Here is an 18,538-nt window from a genome sequence, read left to right as displayed (position 1 = left end):
TTGACCCATAGTCACATTTGCATGCCAACCACAGATTTCAGTTTCTTCGGTGGGCGCACTGCACAATAGCCCTAGGCTATTGTGTTGTTATCTGTCTCCTGAATCCACTTTGAGCCGATGCAGCCATCCTGACCAGATGCATTCATTACAATCACCACTGGTGGTTATCACCTAAGCAGGGTTGCAGGAGATAAAGGTCGGGGACGGAGGAAGCACATTGTCACAACCTAGGAAACATCCTATAAACCCTCTCAAACTAAAGCTCATTTCCTGACCCACTCACACTCTGCAAGTCACCTCTACTTACCCCCCACACAACCATGTAAATGGTAAAATTACACCATTCCTAATTAGTTTCCTGTGGATATAAAAGAGGCATCTCCTTTATGCAGCAGTTTGGATTTTGTTGTATGTTCACTGCACCAGTACTTCTGCCTAGCTGACCGCAGAAGGTATTCCTACATGCGTGTGAAATTCATTAGTTTTATAAAATCCACAATTCCACACTGCAAGGAAAGAAAGCAGGAGAAAAACATGGTATACACTGACAGTACTCAGTTTGAACATAATGCTTTTCACCTTTCCTTTCCAGGGAAACTGCCACAGTCAGAGCTTACTAATCACATAGCTCTTCTATGACTTGTCACCCTGCTTTTGCCATGCTATGGCAATAATCAGATAATTAGATTTCCTAGCACACACATTACAAAGTTGACTGATGCTTTTCCCTGACTCCTCTCATCAATTCCCCTTGTGCTGCTGGCAAGTCTGAGCAGAATCTGGTCATAGATAAGCAACTGTATTTCAGATCCTCTCAAAGAAAACAGATAGCTGTTGAAGCTTCTTTATCTTTTTTTAAATTTTGCTCTTACTAGAAAAATAAAAAATTGTTGAAAACTAAGTAAGGGAAACATTTGTTTCAAAGGGGCATTTAAGACTTATTTTAAATACATTTTTTATATACCTTTTGATTAAGCACAGTAGCAAGGCATAGTTTTCTGGACTTACGTGACAAGTAAAACAGACATATTGCTCCTTTCAAATTTCATCTCACACTCTTCCAATAGAAACACACTGAGCCACACCAAAAGGTACCTGCAGCCCAGTATCATTTTTACAAACTCTGCCTCACTCCTGCTCCCTGCCCCAACCCCCCATTCCTCCCCATCAGAAAAGAACACACTGAAGGCAAAACAGAATGAGAAGCCATGGAAAGCAGCATAAAAATACAAGGGCTGATACCAAGTCCTTCTGAGCCAGGGTCCAGTTCCAACTGTTTGGAAATCAGGGACTTTATGAACCAGTCTCTGTACTTAAAATCACTCAATAAATTTATTTTTCATGAATTTACTTAACCTTAAGTAATTTTTTGCATTTGCACATGCTTTGGGGAAGGAGTTGCACAGCTTACACGTCACTGAAAAAGTACCTTCTTCTGTTTCAGCTTACCACGTTCATTGTATGTTCTGTCATTAAAAAGTACCAATTATACCCTCTTCCCATTATTTTACAGACCTTTATCAACATCTCATCTTAGTCATCTGTTTTTCAGCCTTTTCAGTCTAGTGCAACTAAAATGTTGTTCTCTGTTCCTTTCCCAACAATTCCAGACATTCATATTGCTTTTTACCAGTCCATGATACTTCCACGGAACTAACTTTACTCCTGAGGAGTTAATGGTCAGCTCATGGCTCATTGCTTCATATGCAACATTAGGATTTCCCCATCCATGTGGATCACTTAAAATTTAATGTAGCTCAACATAATCTCACATTTTAGCATCCAGTTTCTGGAACTCTTCAGCCTTTACTAGTGTAAATTATTTAGTATAATCGGCACTTCTGATTAAACTTTCACTCCTTTACTAAGCCTCTTACACAGATACCATATTCCCAAACTATAGCCTTTGAGTTCAGTCAGTAATGTATTTTCAAAATTCTACAAGACAAACTGTCCTTCCTTATATGTCCCTCTATGTCAATATTCACAGAACTACTCAGTCCCAAGGGCTTGTCTGAGCTTAATGTTGTAGTTGATTCAAGGATTAAAGCAAATGCACTGAAGAGAAAATAAAGCAATTCATGTATGTGGGTTCAACTCCTGTGAGCCCTGTAGAAATTAAGAATGCTGATGGATAAGAAATCACATTTGGCACAGTGTGCCAGGATCATTTTCCACACAAATTAACCTGACACAGAAAAAAAAAATATTTCTAGGATAAAAAGTACTTGTGTGAATGATGAAATAAAGTGGTCTATTATTTTTGTCATTAACCATAATAAAATTTTTGCACAGGAATACTGTTCAAACAGGACTTGTTGCAAAATCAGTTTGACTGTAATCAGTTCTAGCATCTAAGAAACACAATCACCGATGACAAACTCAAGTTAGATCAGCTACCACACTGAATTGGTCAACTTAGGCAATTTACATGCCAGAACAAGAAAACCAACAGAACTAGATTCACATTTTTTTATAACCTTAAAACTGAAGCAAAGCACAGGAAAGCAAAAAAGCCCCTAACAGCTCTCCTGTAACACTTTCAGTCAGAATCAAAGTTATCTAACCATTTAGACTGCACAATTAGAACAAAACAGTGTTTTAAATTGGCCTATAGAAATAACCTCCCTGCAAGACATAAGAAAATAATCACAAAAATAGAAAGACTTTTCAAATATCATAGCACAGTTTTCTGTGCATACTTCAATGTTACATTAAGTTTTCACCTTTAACAGGGTCTCAATAGAATCCACAGTGCACATCCAAAGAGAAATTTGTCATCTCAGCACTGGGCAATTCTTTCAGATCTCCTAAGTGGGACACATGGGTTTGGACTACAGGTATCTACCTTAACTTAACTGTAATACTGAGAGAAAACTAAAATACTGCAGAAATGAAACTCCCTGCCCATTGATATTGGAGCTTCATAAGATGGTCAGCAGGAAACACTGATAGAATGTGGATTTATCTTTTGACACATCACTCAGTGCTATTAGGGAGTTGTTCCTCCTAGTTGGGAAGAACAACCTGGTACCCTTTCCTGAAGAAAAATATTTAAAACCATTCTTAAGTTTTAAAGTATGTCAGAGAAGGAAGGCTGCCACTGCCATCCTTCTTCTCTCCCTATTAGTTCATTCTTCTAGGAGTCTGATGAATTTCAATTCCCTCTTCCATCTTAACTTACAGCACCTGTCCCCCACGAGCGTGCCTCATAGCCAAGCAGTTGCCTGTTGTGAAATTCACCTATTGAAGCCATTGTGCTTTACATACAGAATTTTAAGAGTCAAGAGAAAGAGCAGGGGCCACTGAACCTTTACATTAATGGCACATCGGGGAGGGGGGGATGAGACCCATTTGCTACAATATATCTGAGGTGGACTCAACAAATATTATTCAGAATATGAAAAAACTTAGATTAGTAGGTTTCTTTATTTAAAAGAAATATGAACATATAAGCAATAACCTCTATTTTTTATTTTGGAAACAAAGCAATCATTGCTCAAATAATGTCATAGTTTGTCAGCCTTGACAAATCCTCAAAATATTTCTAGCAAACAGAATTGAGCACTTAATTGTCTTATAAATCGATTTTTATTACTTATTGTTTCTATTAAGGTGGTTCCTGTTTGGTACACCAAGTTCTACTCTGTTTGACAAGGCTGTGCGTTTAGATTATACTGGACAGTTTGGATAGTCTAAAATATTTGCAGCAGGGAAAACAACACTGTCTACACAAACAGTAGGCAATTGCATTTCAGTTTGTGATGTTTCATGTTCTTTTTTATACCACTTTGCCAAATATCATGCATAAATTTCCAAAGAGTTCCTTTAAGTTAATTCAACATTCAACATCCTAATAATCTTCTAACATCATACAGTGTACTGGGATCAAAGCCAAGCCTTTTATGAAAGTACAGAACACTAGAAAGGCATTTACAGCCTCAATCTCCAATTCATGTATTCATAGAGCTTCTAGAGCAGAATCTAGATTGAAGTAGGTTTTGGGATAAAATGTTGATTTGAAGGATTTCTCATTTGAGCAGTATTATTTTTGACAGAATATTCATGCTGTTTTGCTGAAGGAATCGGAAGTCTGAACAGTTAACATACACATAAAAGCTAAAGGAGAAGGCATAAAGAAGAGAGCAAAGAATCTGCTCACTCTTCCTCCTCCCCAGACAGACAACAGCACACTTCTATTTTCTTGTCCTCCTCCCACAATATAATTTTCTTTTTCCTTGTTCTGTCCTCCCAGTACTATATTGTTCCCACAGTCAGTACTGTGACATTTAGCTACTGAAGCAAGACCACGTCAGATGCCTTTCACTGCTGTAAAAAAAGTTCTGCTTTTAGCCAAGCTTAGGTATACTTTGTTCCCTTGAAGCAAGGGACTCAAACATGATCGTTTTGCTGGCAACTTTCTGCCCTACTTCTATCTAGTTAAAACTCCAGTGGAATGCTTATGCTTAAATGGCTGTAGACAGATGCAAGAAAAACTTCACTAGTGATTTACAGTTAATACTTCTGAAGAAATAAAGACTACCAATTTCAACTAGGTTCAACTAGGTTAGGCTGCAATGGAACCAAACCCTTAATCCTATCCAGCAGCTGGCATTAAATGCTTAGTTAATCAAGCTTAACTGCAACTACCAATCTATCAGTTGCTTAACTGCAACTATCATTGCTTTCTGCTTTCCATGGCACACAAGGGATTAGACTTTATTATGAATGACTTGAAGATGCTAAACCCCTTGCATAAAAATCTGAGAGCCTTTAATGGCAAGGTATACTACGGACAATATGTATTTTACTAGTTTAAAATCCTAAAGGTATTACTTCAGCTTTCCTTTTTTCTAAATGAAGATAACAATGTTTAGGTTTATTATCATTATAGTTCACCATTTGCAAAGGAAGATCACAACAATACACTTTTAACTCTGCAGACAGTAACACAGCTGCAAATCATACCAGTTTGAAAATGCAGGCATTATATTTGGTAGTAAACTCATCACCAGTAGGTAGCATGTTGGAATGAATATATAATTAGCTTGAGATAGTACTTTAGGAATATCATCGTGAGCTCATTCAGATACTTGCCACCAATTGCAGCTGCTTCTTAAAACTTAATAAAAACATCCTGGAAAAAAATCTTGTTTTAAAAAAAAATAAAATCTCTGGACTACGAATTCTCCAGAACAACCTACAGAAAGAAACCATTTGAATTCCTTGAAATACTGGCATGCATCCACCTGCTGTACCTTACTGTACCTGACACGTCATGAATTACATTATCAAACTGCAGTATTTGTCTCAAACAGTGTCAGAATACTCACTAGAAACAAAAAGAAGAAATAATCATTCTCTTGCTGGACAACTTCCAGGGCCCAGTACTTCCCCTTACCATAGCATCATAGCCACCTTGTAATGGAAACAGATTTTGTATTAACAAGCTCTAAGGTCACTCAAGAGTAGTCTCTTTATACAAAATTCTTAATGAAATTACAAAAATGCTATGCATTCTAAGGCATGCACTTGTAACTGTAATTTTAAGATGTCTTGGTAGAAGCCAGCTGAAATTAGTGGTATGATCACATTATCAATTAAGTGATTTTGCAATAACACAATTAAGAAAGAACCAGAAAATACCTATGAGAAAAAGGGAACAGTGAAACACCACAACTTGCATTAATGTTCTCCAAAAGTGCAGAGATGCTGTAGCAACACCCTGACATACCTGCCAGGATCAAGTATTTGATTAAACTTGATTTTTATTAAACCAGCTGCATCTTTGCATCCCTTATTTTTAAATAAGTATTTCCCCTTGTTGATCTCTAAAGTAGTCTCCAATAATTTATTCAATATTTGAAAATTGTCAAAGCACAGCTATTCTGTTAAATATGATCCTCTGAATGGGACTTTGCCCACTTGCAATTTATGACTATTAACTATACTTCAGTTTCAACATCGTCTGATAGAAAGACAAATTAGCGTTTTCTTAATACAATTTCTTCAGACACAAGAAGTGCCAAAACTTGTGTTGGGAAATCTGCAAATAATTGTATATCCCCTTTGTTCAAAAAGTTTTGTTGAGCCATTGTCCTTTGTGCTCCAAGGTAAAGAAAATATTGTTTAAAACAGTGCTGCATAGCAATGCAATAATCTTGGTATAAATATTAGACTAGACTTTGGACACAACCTCCTTTTACCATGTTGTTATCACAATGGAAAGGAACAAGCAATACCAAGAGGCAACGTTTCTCTACAAATGTTGCTAAAATAATCTGTCAGTTTAAAAGTTCAAACAAAAGCCAACAAAAATCCAATACAGCTCTCAAAGGGCTATTCAGGTGCACGCTGGCTACAGAACCATCTCTACTTCAGAACTGAGAAAATGGTTGGCAAGGAATCCACAGGAAAGGACAAGAAACCTCTGCAATTGGAAATTACAGTATTTACAGAAGTTGCTCTTTGGACCATTTGCTGTGGTGAAAGACACTTGCATGCAAAGGCCCAGCCCTTAAGTCTTCTTCAGAGGCTTCCCATGGTGTGTGTGTGTGTGCTGGACACACAGCAGAATTTTTCTCGGTACAATGTGGAAACTGAGTTAAGCTCTGTCGTGGTTTAACCTGGCAGGCAGCTAAACGCCACACAGCCATTCGCTCACTGCCCCACAGTGGGGTGGGGGAGAGAATTGAAAAAAAAAATGGTAAAACTCATGGGTTGAGATAAAGACAATTTAATAGGACAGAAAAGAAAGGGAAAATAATAATAATGATAAAAGAATAAAACAAGTGATGCACAATGCAATTGCTCACCACCCGCTGACCAATGCCCAGCCAGTTCTCGAGCAGCAGCCCCCCAGCCAGCTTTCCCCTAGTTTATATACTGAGCATGATGTCATGTAGTACGGAATAGCCCTTTGGTCAGTTGGGGTCAGCTGTCCCAGCTTCTTGTGCCCCCCCAGCCTACTCGCTGGTGGGGTGGGGTGAGAAGCAGAAAAGGCCTTGACTCTGTGTGAGCACTGCTCAGCAGTAACTAAAACATCCCGGTGTTATCAACACTGTTTCCAGCACAAATCCAAAACATAGCCCCATACTAGCTACTGTGAAGAAAAGTAATTCTATCCCAGTCAAAACCAGGACAAGCTCTTACAAAGCAATATATAACCCAGTAAATTCTTGTCCCTGAACTGTTACATCTTCTGAGCATATCTGTTCACAGCTTCAAAAAAGATTATTTTTTCATTTAGTTTCAAACAACATTCTCGCCACTTGTAACACAATAGCCAGGAGGTAGGAATCCGCAAGAGACAGAATATGTAATCATTCCTATGAAATGAGCCAACTAGGGAAGGTGCCCCGCTGGACCTCTTGTTCACAAACAGAGAAGGACTTGTGAGCCATGTGATGGTTGGAGGCTGTCTTGGGCACAGCAATCACAAAATGATAGTTTTTGATACTGGGAGAAGCGGCGAGGGGGGTCAGCAAAACTGCCACCTTAGACTTCCGGAGGGCAGACTTTGGCCTGTTTAGGAGACTGGTTGACAGAGTCCCCTGGGAGGCAGCCCTAAAGGGCAAAGGAGTCCAGGAAGGCTGGACATTCTTTAAGGAGGAAGTCCTAAAGGCACAAGAGCAGGCTGTCCCCAGGTGCCGAAAGACGAGCTGGCGGGGAAGAAGATCGGCCTGGCTGACTAGAGAGCTCTGGCTCGAACTCAGGAAAAGGAGGAGAGTCTACGACCTCTGGAAGAAGGGGCGGGCAACTCAGGAGGACTACAGAGATGTAGCAAGGTGGTGCAGGGAGAAAATTAGAAGGGCCAAAGCTGAGCTAGAGCTCAATCTGGCTGCTGCTGTAAAAGACAACAAAAAACACTTCTTCAAATACATTAGCAGCAAAAGGAGAGCTAAGGAGAATCTCCAGCCCCTAGTAGACGGGGGAGGGAACACAGTGACCAAGGATGAGGAAAAGGCTGAGGTACTTAATGCCTTCTTTGCCTCAGTCTTTAATAGCAGGGCCAACTGTTCTCTGGGTACCCAGCCCCCCGAGTCGGAAGATAGGGACGGGGAGCAGAATGGAGCCCCCATAATCCAGGGGGAAATGGTGAGTGACCTGCTGCACCACTTAGACACTCACAAGTCTATGGGGCCTGATGAGATCCACCCGAGAGTACTGAAGGAACTGGCAGAAGCGCTCACCAAGCCCCTTTCCATCATTTACCAGCAATCCTGGCTAACCGGGGAGGTCCCTGCTGACTGGAGACTAGAGAATGCGACACCCATCTACAAGAGGGGCCGGAAGGAGGACCCGGGGAACTACAGGCCTGTCAGCCTGACCTCAGTACCAGGAAAGCTGATGGAGCAAATCATCCTGAGTGCCATCACACAGCACGTGGAGGATAACCAAGGGATCAAGCCCAGCCAGCATGGGTTTAGCAAAGACAGGTTCTGCTTGACCAACCTGATCTCCTTCTACAACAAGGTGACCCGCCTAGTGGATGAGGGAAAGGCTGTGGATGTTGTCTACCTAGACTTCAGTAAAGCCTTTGACACGGTTTCCCACAGCATTCTCCTGGAGAAACTGGCTGCTCGTGGCTTGGACAGGTGTACTCTTCGCTGGGTAAAGAGCTGGCTGGATGGCCGGGCCCAAAGAGTGGTGGTGAATGGAGTTTACTCCAGTTGGCGGCCGGTCACAAGCGGTGTTCCCCAGGGCTCTGTGTTGGGGCCAGTTCTGTTTAACATCTTTATCAATGATCTGGACGAAGGGATCGAATGCACCCTTAGTAAGTTTGCAGATGACACCAAGTTGTGTGGGAGTGTTGACCTGCTTGAGAGGAGGAAGGCTCTGCAGAGGGACCTGGACAGGCTGGATCGATGGGCCGAGGTCAATTGTATGAGGTTTAACAAGGCCAAGTGCAAGGTCCTGCACTTGGGCCACAGCAACCCCATGCAACGCTACAGGCTTGGGGAAGAGTGGCTGGAAAGCTGCCTGGCAGAAAAGGACCTGGGGGTGTTGGCTGACAGCCAGCTGACTATGAGCCAGCAGTGTGCCCAGGTGGCCAAGAAAGCCAATGGCATCCTGGCTTGTATCAGAAATAGCGTGGCCAGCAGGAGGAGGGAAGTGATCATGCCCCTGTACTCGGCACTGGTGAGGCCGCACCTCGAATACTGTGTTCAGTTTTGGGCCCCTCACTGCAAGAGGGACAGTGAGGTGCTGGAGCGTGTCCAGAGAAGGGCAACGAAGCTGGTGAAGGGTCTGGAGAACAAGTCTTACGAGGAGCGGCTGAGGGAGCTGGGTTTGTTTAGCCTGGAGAAAAGGAGGCTGAGGGGAGACCTTAGTGCTCTCTACAACTACCTGAAAGGAGGTTGTAGAGAGGTGGGGGTTGGTCTCTTCTCCCAGGTAACAAGTGATAGGACGAGAGGAAATGGCCTCAAGTTGCACCAGGGGAGGTTTAGACTGGGTATTAGGAAATTTTACTTCCCTGAAAGGGTTATCAAGCATTGGAACAGGCTGCCCAGGGAAGTGGTTGAGTCGCCATCCCTGCAGGTATTTAAAGGACGTTTGGATGAGGTGCTTAGGGACATGGTGTAGTGGTGGTCTTGGCAGTGTTAGGTTTACGGTTGGACTTGATGATCTTAAAGGTCTTTTCCAACCTATACGATTCTGTGATTCTGTGAATTTGTGCTCCCAACTTTCCAATTTTTGGAAAGCATACTGCAATGTTCTGAAAATGAAAGGCACTGTATGAAAAAAGCTCATGCTACATCTCAAGCACAGCTAAATGCTGACTTATGTTGAAAAAAAAAAAACAAAAACAAAGAAGAGTTACAAAAAGAGCACAGCAAAACAAGCCAAAATGGAGTGTTCACACTGGTATCAGCTGTAGTTACTACTCATTGTCATTTGGCCTTCTCTATTGTGAGGCACCGTCAATCTCAATTGCGGCTAGTATTTTCTAACTGAAAAGCTACAAAACAGGCAAATAGCAATCTGAAGTAGCAAGCTGCAGAGGAAACATAATTCCTACCTAGAAACACAATTTCCATTCCTTCTGTTCTGTAATAATCGGAATTCCAGTTGTGGAAAAGACTGTTTTTCTTAATGGCATTAACTTAAATGAAAATGAATGGATCAAGTTTTATTTCAAAATTCTCTTAGCCCTGCTTCAAGAGCCTGCAGGCTACATGCTGCCTCAGACTATATGCATCTGCATCAAGTAAAAGGGAAGCAACCTTCTCATACAGGTGCTCTGTCTCAGCACAGACTCTTGAAAGTGAAAGAATCTAAGCTTTAGAATTAAATTCCTATCCAACTTTTCTGTTGTTGGTGATAACTGGAAAAAAACCAAAAAGGTTGCACCCAGAGAGCAGGCAGAGCTTGGGATGTATTCAGTTCAAAGCATATTCAAGTATTACCATGCAGATTATTAAAGCGCATTAAACCACAAAATGTGGGTATGTAACTGAAATACATATGTTTAAAAACAAGGTTCCACGATACTAAATTTATCTAGATGAAAATACTGAAAATACTTACCAAGACTCTCCAAGTCATTTTCAAAGAGTGGCAGATTTTAGTTTGCAATAAATATTAATAAACTTAAACTGAAAAAATAAAACTGTTCTCCTTCAGTAAAAACTGACTTTGCATCTCCTACGGAATACTAAGAGGCTGTAGAGCCAAACTGAAAGAAGCAAACTAGCTGACAACTACTTTCCAGTATTTTATTGCATTCTTATTCTGAGTGGTAAAGATAAAAAGAAAGATGCAAATGCTGTATCATATGCAGCTACGCTGGCATTATTATCAATGAATCCAGGAAGACTCATGCTGAATTATACAATGTCTTTCCAACATAGGACTGAAAAGATGCCAGATGTACTGGTATTGTGTTAATGTGGAGAAACGACAACTTTACAGCTGGAAGCAGGGGGAGGGGAAGGCAGTCATTCCCTCTGCACTACTAAAAAAAATCACCAGTTTTCAGTAGCAGAAGCTGAAAGGGCATGACAGAAGCGGCAACTGAGTTTTGTAGCACTCTTGGTCCCATCAGTCATTGCTCACGTAGACAGCCAAGTGCTTCAGCCTTTTTGCTAAAAACATTCGTAATCACAGTGGATTTACTGTTGAATTTCAATATGTTATTGAAGCAATTCTAGGAAAAGTGACAGCTTGGGAACCATAGGACTATGCTAAAATGTTCAAGGTTCTGATATTGCAGAAATCTCACAACAGAAAAGAAAGTCTGTATTTTCACATAAACACTGTAGAAATTCATACCTAAAGAATGGCATAGCCTAGCAATTTGTGAAGGCAAAAGAGCTTTGGATTATATTTCTCTTGCTGTTCAAGAAGTGTCGTCTATGGACTGAAAATTCAGCCTGCAAAAGATAGAAAAGGCATGCAAGGAATTAGGAAGCAGGTATGCAAGAAAGATGACAGAAAGAATGAGTGGAGAAGCGTGGCTTTAAGCAATACAGAACTTTGGTTGGAAAAATAAATACACCTAAAGTAAAACTTCAGCCTGTGGTTTCCCAGGCCAGACATCTGAGTTCAACTCCAGCGTGACAAGAACAAGGGCTTGTACATAAGAAGGAACAGAGGTCTCCAGAAAATATAGGAGTGGAGGATCCACTTTTCATAACTAGGGAATGCATAAAAGAACACACTTCCTATGAAAACATATTTTAAAATACATATTCATTAAAAAAATCCCAAAACAAATAAAAAACCCCCCACCAAACAAAAACGTATCCCTGAAATGGGATACAAATCTAGCTGAATGAGAATTAAACTATTGTTCTGTAGCACAAAAACAAGAACTCAATTCAGAACTCATTAAAATAAAAAGAAATTGGATGCTCTCAGCAAGGGGAGGTTGTATATAAATTTCATCTACTTACCCACTCCTGCCAGATCCCAAATCAAAACAATAGTCTTTTCTGGCAGCACCCCCCCACTCCAAATATGTCTATTTCCTGAAATTAAGCACAGCTTATTCCCCATTTCACAGGATACAGAACACCCAAGACAAACAGAATCACTTTATTATTCTTACCATTATTGCTGTACTGTACAGTCGAGAACATAAGTTTCAAAAGACGGCTTAGCCCATCTTCCTGTCCCGAGGCAAGATTCAAAAATAGACATCTGTCTAAACTATCCTTATCCTACAACAATTCCACCATATCCCCCCCCAGTCAGAAAATAATTCTGTTATTTACACATGGTAAATGCAATCTTCCTTCTTGAAAATTAAATTGCTTTTTTCCCCCTATCCTTGCAAGACTCTCTTATTGATCACTGGCCTCCTAGTGATCAAAATAATTACATCAAAAAACCTAAAATAAATTCACACTGTGGACTGTTAAATCCATGTCCAGGCTTCCTCTTCTGGAATAAACAAACCTAATTCATTTAAAAATTGCTCATAGTGGATAGAGGCAAACATACTTATTTTGGTTTCCCTTTTCCAAACTCCTTTCAATTCGCCAATAATACTTTCCATGTGACATAGGATTTCAGTATAGATCTTGTCAGTGCTAGTGAGAGAGAAATCATTACTCCCACCTGAACTCAGGTTGTTCAAAAAAAGTCACTGCTGGAAGTGTTACCTGTAATTATTCATTCAGTGTGATTTTTTGTAATGCAGTTATTCTCCAGTTTGCATTTGATCATTTAATTTTACATTCGAAATGCAGTATTTTATGATGTAACCTTTCTCTATTTTATTTCATTTTATTGATTTCAGATTACAGTTACAATTCACAATTTGGCTTTCTACTCTTGCCCTTGAAAAGTGCTTGCACAAAACATGGAGATAGCATATGTATTCATATAAGCATACAGCAGCAAGATTAAGAAGCTAAGAAGCTGACCCACTGTCTGCACGTCTTCCACACATATTATCTGCTGCCCTCATTCTTTACTCATATTAATAACATAAGAAGTATTTTATGCTCTGCATCCAAGTCCCACAGGTTGTACTTACCGACCTGGTACAGCAGCATAACTTATCAATTTATGTCAAGAAAAGACAGGGCAACTCAGGCATTTTTAGGATTTTTTTTTACATTAAGGAAGATTATGCCCAATGTAAAAAAAAATTTTTTTTGGGGGGTAGGGGGATCCAATTATTACAGTTTAGTGTTAAAAAAAAAAGTGAAGTTTTAATGAAAAACAGTAGCTCACGCACTAATGACATTTTAAATTAAAAGAACTACATGTCAAATTGCTACAGCAAGGACATGATTAAAAATGGACACTGTGTTCTAAGTGTTAGTTAGAATGTGAAGTATGCAGAGAATTTCTCTCTCTTTTTTTTGGAAGCAATCTTTCAAATAAACACCTTTTCCCAAGGTTATGTACTAACAACTATAATTAAAAAGTTAAAAAACGTGTTTTTCCTTGTTCTCTCCTTCACTACTTCATTGTTAAAATAGCATAAAGGTTTACTGCTGCTATAGGGTCCCAACTGTTCAGAGTTTTGAGTCAAAATACATCAGAAAAGTCTGACTGGATAGTTGTGCATTTATATAGTTGAGCGCACCACTTGCCAATCTCTAGGATGAAACTATAAAGTATTATTACATTTTATTCTCCAGTCTTAGCCGAAATTTAGTGCTGAGCAAGTTGGTTCAGTTACCAAGCAAAAGTAATTTTTCAGGCAGGTGCTCCTCTGTAATTAAGCTGGACTGGATTTGACAAACTCTCATTTCCCTTTATTCTGCAGCAGCCAAACAGCATTCACTCGTAGTTAAAAGCCCACCTGACCCAGTGAATTTACAGCAGTCTTTTTAAGCAAGCCACATTCCTGCTGCTTCTTCAGTCTGTATCCTTAGCATTCTCTCTCTTTCTAGGGCAATAGCAACCATTTCCAAGAAATGTTAACCTTTAACTGTAAAAAAAAGTAAGCATTCTTTCCACAAAACAAACAAGAAAGCCAAGAGACTTTTTCAGACAGCAGGAAATCTGGTTCAAAGAGAACATCCTAGTGGTGGAAATATGGTATGTGATGATTTTAGCCCTTTGCTCATCTCTACTGCTTGTAACATAGTGGGAGAAGCATGTTGGATGCTTCTTGGAGAAACAGTAACATGCTACTTTTTTTTGTGTTACCTGTTTTTTGATTTTAACTAAGTAGGCCTTTTGATCTAGCTATCTGAAGTACTTTCTGCACTCTGACACCACCTGACTGTAAATTAGAACTAGCAGCAGCTATTTCAACTGGTTGCCGAGACCAGCAGCAATAGTTCTGTCACAAATTGTAGGCAAAGAGCTGCAACAGGGTGGAGAAGACTGTCTGGAACTTACACAACTTTGAAGTTCTGGAGATGTAATAAAGTGAACAGTCCTTAAGAAAAAACAACAGAGGATACCTCAGACTTGCTCTAAAGCAGCATCTTCGGCTCCAGTAACATTTTCTTCCACCGGCATGTTTCTTCCTATTTCACTCTGAAGTCAGAAGGTCTGTCCCTTCCAAGGCTTATGCATAGGTGAAGCAATAGGCAGTCATGTCCCATGGGAAAGAATACACAAGTTTAGTGTACTTCCCAGGGCAACACATTTTTAATTGTTTTGATATTCTCTTGCAGGTAACAGTAGATCCATTCATACAATAGAAATGGTTTTGACCAGAGACTGCCTGGTATTGCAGTCTGGCATAGCTCCTTTAGTTTCAGTGGAATTTTGCCAATTTACTCTCCAACCATCAGATTCACAGTTCTGTAAACTCTTATTACAGATCTCAGAGTTTTCCAGAGTAAGCAAGGATACCTTCACAGAGCTCCTCAACAACACAATACCAAAATGGTTGTTTCTTCCTGGCAAACTTTGTGCTTTCTTTCAGCCTCATACCACAGGGACACATGACAATAAAAAAGCTAGCTAGTAACTTGAATTGGGAAGTAGGAACTGTCTGCATGTGTTTACCATTACCAGAGCCTGAGCAATACAGACAATAGCTGCTACCTCTTCCTCACAAGGGCTGACACTCTTGGTCATACATCTTAATATAAAGCAAAAATAATTACCTGATGCAGACAGTGTCCTATCCCAAAAGGATCCAGCTTCCACTGGATTACTATAACACTGCTATCCACTGCCATTTCAGTCATCTGACTCAAGATTCAGGAACTGGAACTAGAGATGCTAAGGTCCAGGTAGTTATAATCCACACAATTGCACGGGATCATTCATTAAGGTTTGGGGTAATTTGTTTTTTGGTTTTTTTTTAAACATATATAGCAAGAAAACCAAATTGGAATTCTGGGGAATTATATTATTTGCATTTATTTACCAAAAGAATTTGCAAAGGTACAGTTCATAGATACAACTTCCGGATTCCAGCTTACCCACCACACTGGAGAAAGATTACCTGTGTTCCAAACAGCAGTTAGTCTGGCGTGAAGCGACTAATGATTTTACAGTTGCTGCACACCAATGAAATTGAAAGCACACAATGTGATTTTCTTGATAATTACTGGTATGCTTCTCTGATCCATTTGCATACATATGCCCTAGTAACTGCAATTTCAGTGCAGGTGCATTACATTAATTTCATATTATGTGCACTTTAAATATTTACTTTTCTATGCCTTACTCAAAATCACACAATGAGTAAGTAGGAATGCAGTATGAAAGTTATTTTAATACTAGAGTAAATTTACTTTCAGTTCCTCTTTTGAAAGATTTTTTCTTTTTTGAAAGTCAGTCTTCCTTTTTCAAATATTCACTTTTCTTTCAATGTATCCCAACCAAAAATGAGTAACAGAGAACAAACAAAATAAAACAGCCCAGTGCAATGAAGGAAAGATAACATAAATTATCTACAGTCCCCAAAGCTGTGCCAGATATTTATGTGCATTTCTTTATTTCCTCTCCTCCACTCAGTAACTGCTTCAACTCTATACCAGAATCTCTGCTTTGGATCTCAAGATTGCACTCAAATCTTCTCAGGCATTTCAACTGTAGACGTCACCTGGTTGAAGACAACACAACTGACGTTCCAATCTTAACATTCTTCACAGTTCAGAGAAAGAAAATATGGAGCACTTCCCTTCAACTTTCTGAAGACCACCAACCATAACCAACACTACAGACTCTCATCTGTTATTCTTTGAATCCACCCTACTTCAGTAAGGACTGAAGATTTGTCCCAAAACAGTTAAAAAGTCTCCAGTGCAAAAAGCACCTTTTGGCACACATTCAGCAGTGCAAGCTGCTGACTGGAAGCACTGATGACAGTTCCAAGTTCATCCATACTTACTGCATATCTGTTTTCACTTATAGCTGTTCCATATCATTAAGTTTTTAGAAATCCATACATTTCTAAAAAATCCATAGATTTCTAGTAAAATAGAAGAGAAATAATAAGAAGGGATTGTACTGTAGCGTTTTCCTCCCTTCTTTCATAAATTACGTATGGAAAAAAACATCGAGAGAAAAAGCTCTAGTGAATAGTAATTTGTTCTTGGTAAGGAGCATTAACATCATCCAGACTTAATTTGGCCATGCCTCCACATCACTGGTAAGGAAAAAATCCTTGCTTTTTAGAACCACTGGAGTTAATGGGCCTGTTTTTCTTCTGGCAGTTGAAACAGAATTGAAGGTCTAATACAATTTTACTTAGGTCTTATTTTCCTTAGCAATCTAGCATATAAATGATCTGAGTTAGTTAAACATAGAAGTGTTCTCAACTTTATTTAAGAGAAGTATGTGGGAAAAAAAGCTCTGTTAGAGACAAGTTCAGCGCTTAGGTTTGCACGTTAACTCCCACAGAAGTCAGTAGCAATTGGCCCCCTGATAAAAGCCTCTCACAGCGTTTCACACAAATGCAAGTTAGTAAGCACAGAAGAGTTTTCAAAACCAGCAGACCAAGAAGGACACAATTTCCTTTCTCTTCTACCAGTAGCAAATCTAGTAGTAGCATTTAAAGGGAGACATCTTCTTGGAACATATTAGAATGATCCACTTGCATCTAACCTACTGGTCAGGAAAAGACTGACTGCTGATACAGTGAAGGAGAATGCACCTTGGAAACCAGAAAACAAAAGCTCAAAACAAAGAGAACCAGCATTTCAGTATGGGTACAACTCCTAAAGAAGGTCAAATTTGAGACCTTAACATAAAAATTCTCATTTTGTCTCCTGACACAGAGAAAATCTAAGATCCACTTCAATCTTCTGAGCACCCATCTACTAAAAAAGACCTGTTTAACATATAATTGCAATAAATTGTATTTTGTAATATGGTAACAAGTAATAGTTGATGAACAATAGTTCAGTTAAACAAGAGATTTAAACAGCATAAATGAGGTATCCACGTGTTTTTAACAAGGCCTCTGGGAAGTTTTAAGTCAAAGCTCTTATTATTATTATCATATATCATTACCTGTAACCAAAGCCTTGACTGCTAGCATATGGTCAATTATAATAAGAAACACAAAGTCAGTCAGAGAAATTAAAAAAAAAGAAGAGATACTAAAAAAACCTAATGGATTTCAGCACGCAGTTACCAGGCTGTTAAGTACATGTTTAAAGTACATCTTTTATATATTTACTGCCTTCACTTTGGCTGCTTTTTTCATCACTTACTCTTGTGCTAGGTACACCACAAAAATACGTGCAGCTTCCCACTAGCTGGATTATATTATGTCTTTACAGAGAAGAACATCTTGTGTGCAGTGTCCTGGTTGGCTCACTTAGAATATTAAAGTGTAAGTCATCAGGATCAATTCAGTACAAGGATCTATCTGAGTACAAGACAGAGACAGACTCACTAGAGGGAGTCCAGTGAAGGGTCACAAAGATGATTAAAGGACTGGAGCACCTCTCATACAAGGAGAGGCCGAGAGAGCTGAGGCTGTTCAATCTGGAGAAGAGAAGGCTCAGGGGGGCTCTTATCAATGTGTATAAATACCTGATGGGAAGGACTGAAGATGACGGAGCCAGGCTCTTCTCAGGGGTGTGCAGTGACAGGACAAGAGGCAATGGGCACAAACTGAACAACAAACAGGAAATTCCATCTGAAAGTAAGAAAACACCTTTGGATGATATTCAAAACCTGACTGGACACAGCCCTGGGCTACCTGGTGTAGCCGACCCTGCTCTGAGCAGGGGGGTTCAAGTAGATGGTCTCCAGAGGTGACTTCCAACCTCAACTATTCTGTGAAGAGCTTTACACTTTTTTGTGGATGGGTGTTTGCTACATTCTCTCTCTCTTTCTCTCTGTATATACCTTAGAAAAACCCCACCAAACCCAACCAAATCAAAGAGGGCAGCTGATTCTTAATTAATGCTTAGATCAGCCTACCTATATTAGAAAACAGGACAGGAAGATAGCACTGACTTTTCTGTATTTGTTCCTCATTGGAACTTGCATCTGTGGAGAGCCAGAATTAAGTTTTTTGGTTCTTTTAAGAACAATTCTTTGATTTACCTCATCAATAAACCCTCGATAATGGTTTCCTTTGGTTCCCATTTCCTTTTAATACTATGTGGCTAGCTATAGCCACATAAGACTGCTTGCATAAGAATATTCTGAA

The sequence above is a fragment of the Mycteria americana genome, chromosome 6 (genome assembly GCF_035582795.1).
Source record: "Mycteria americana isolate JAX WOST 10 ecotype Jacksonville Zoo and Gardens chromosome 6, USCA_MyAme_1.0, whole genome shotgun sequence".
Taxonomy (NCBI): domain Eukaryota; kingdom Metazoa; phylum Chordata; class Aves; order Ciconiiformes; family Ciconiidae; genus Mycteria; species Mycteria americana.
This window is presented reverse-complemented; position numbering follows the sequence as displayed.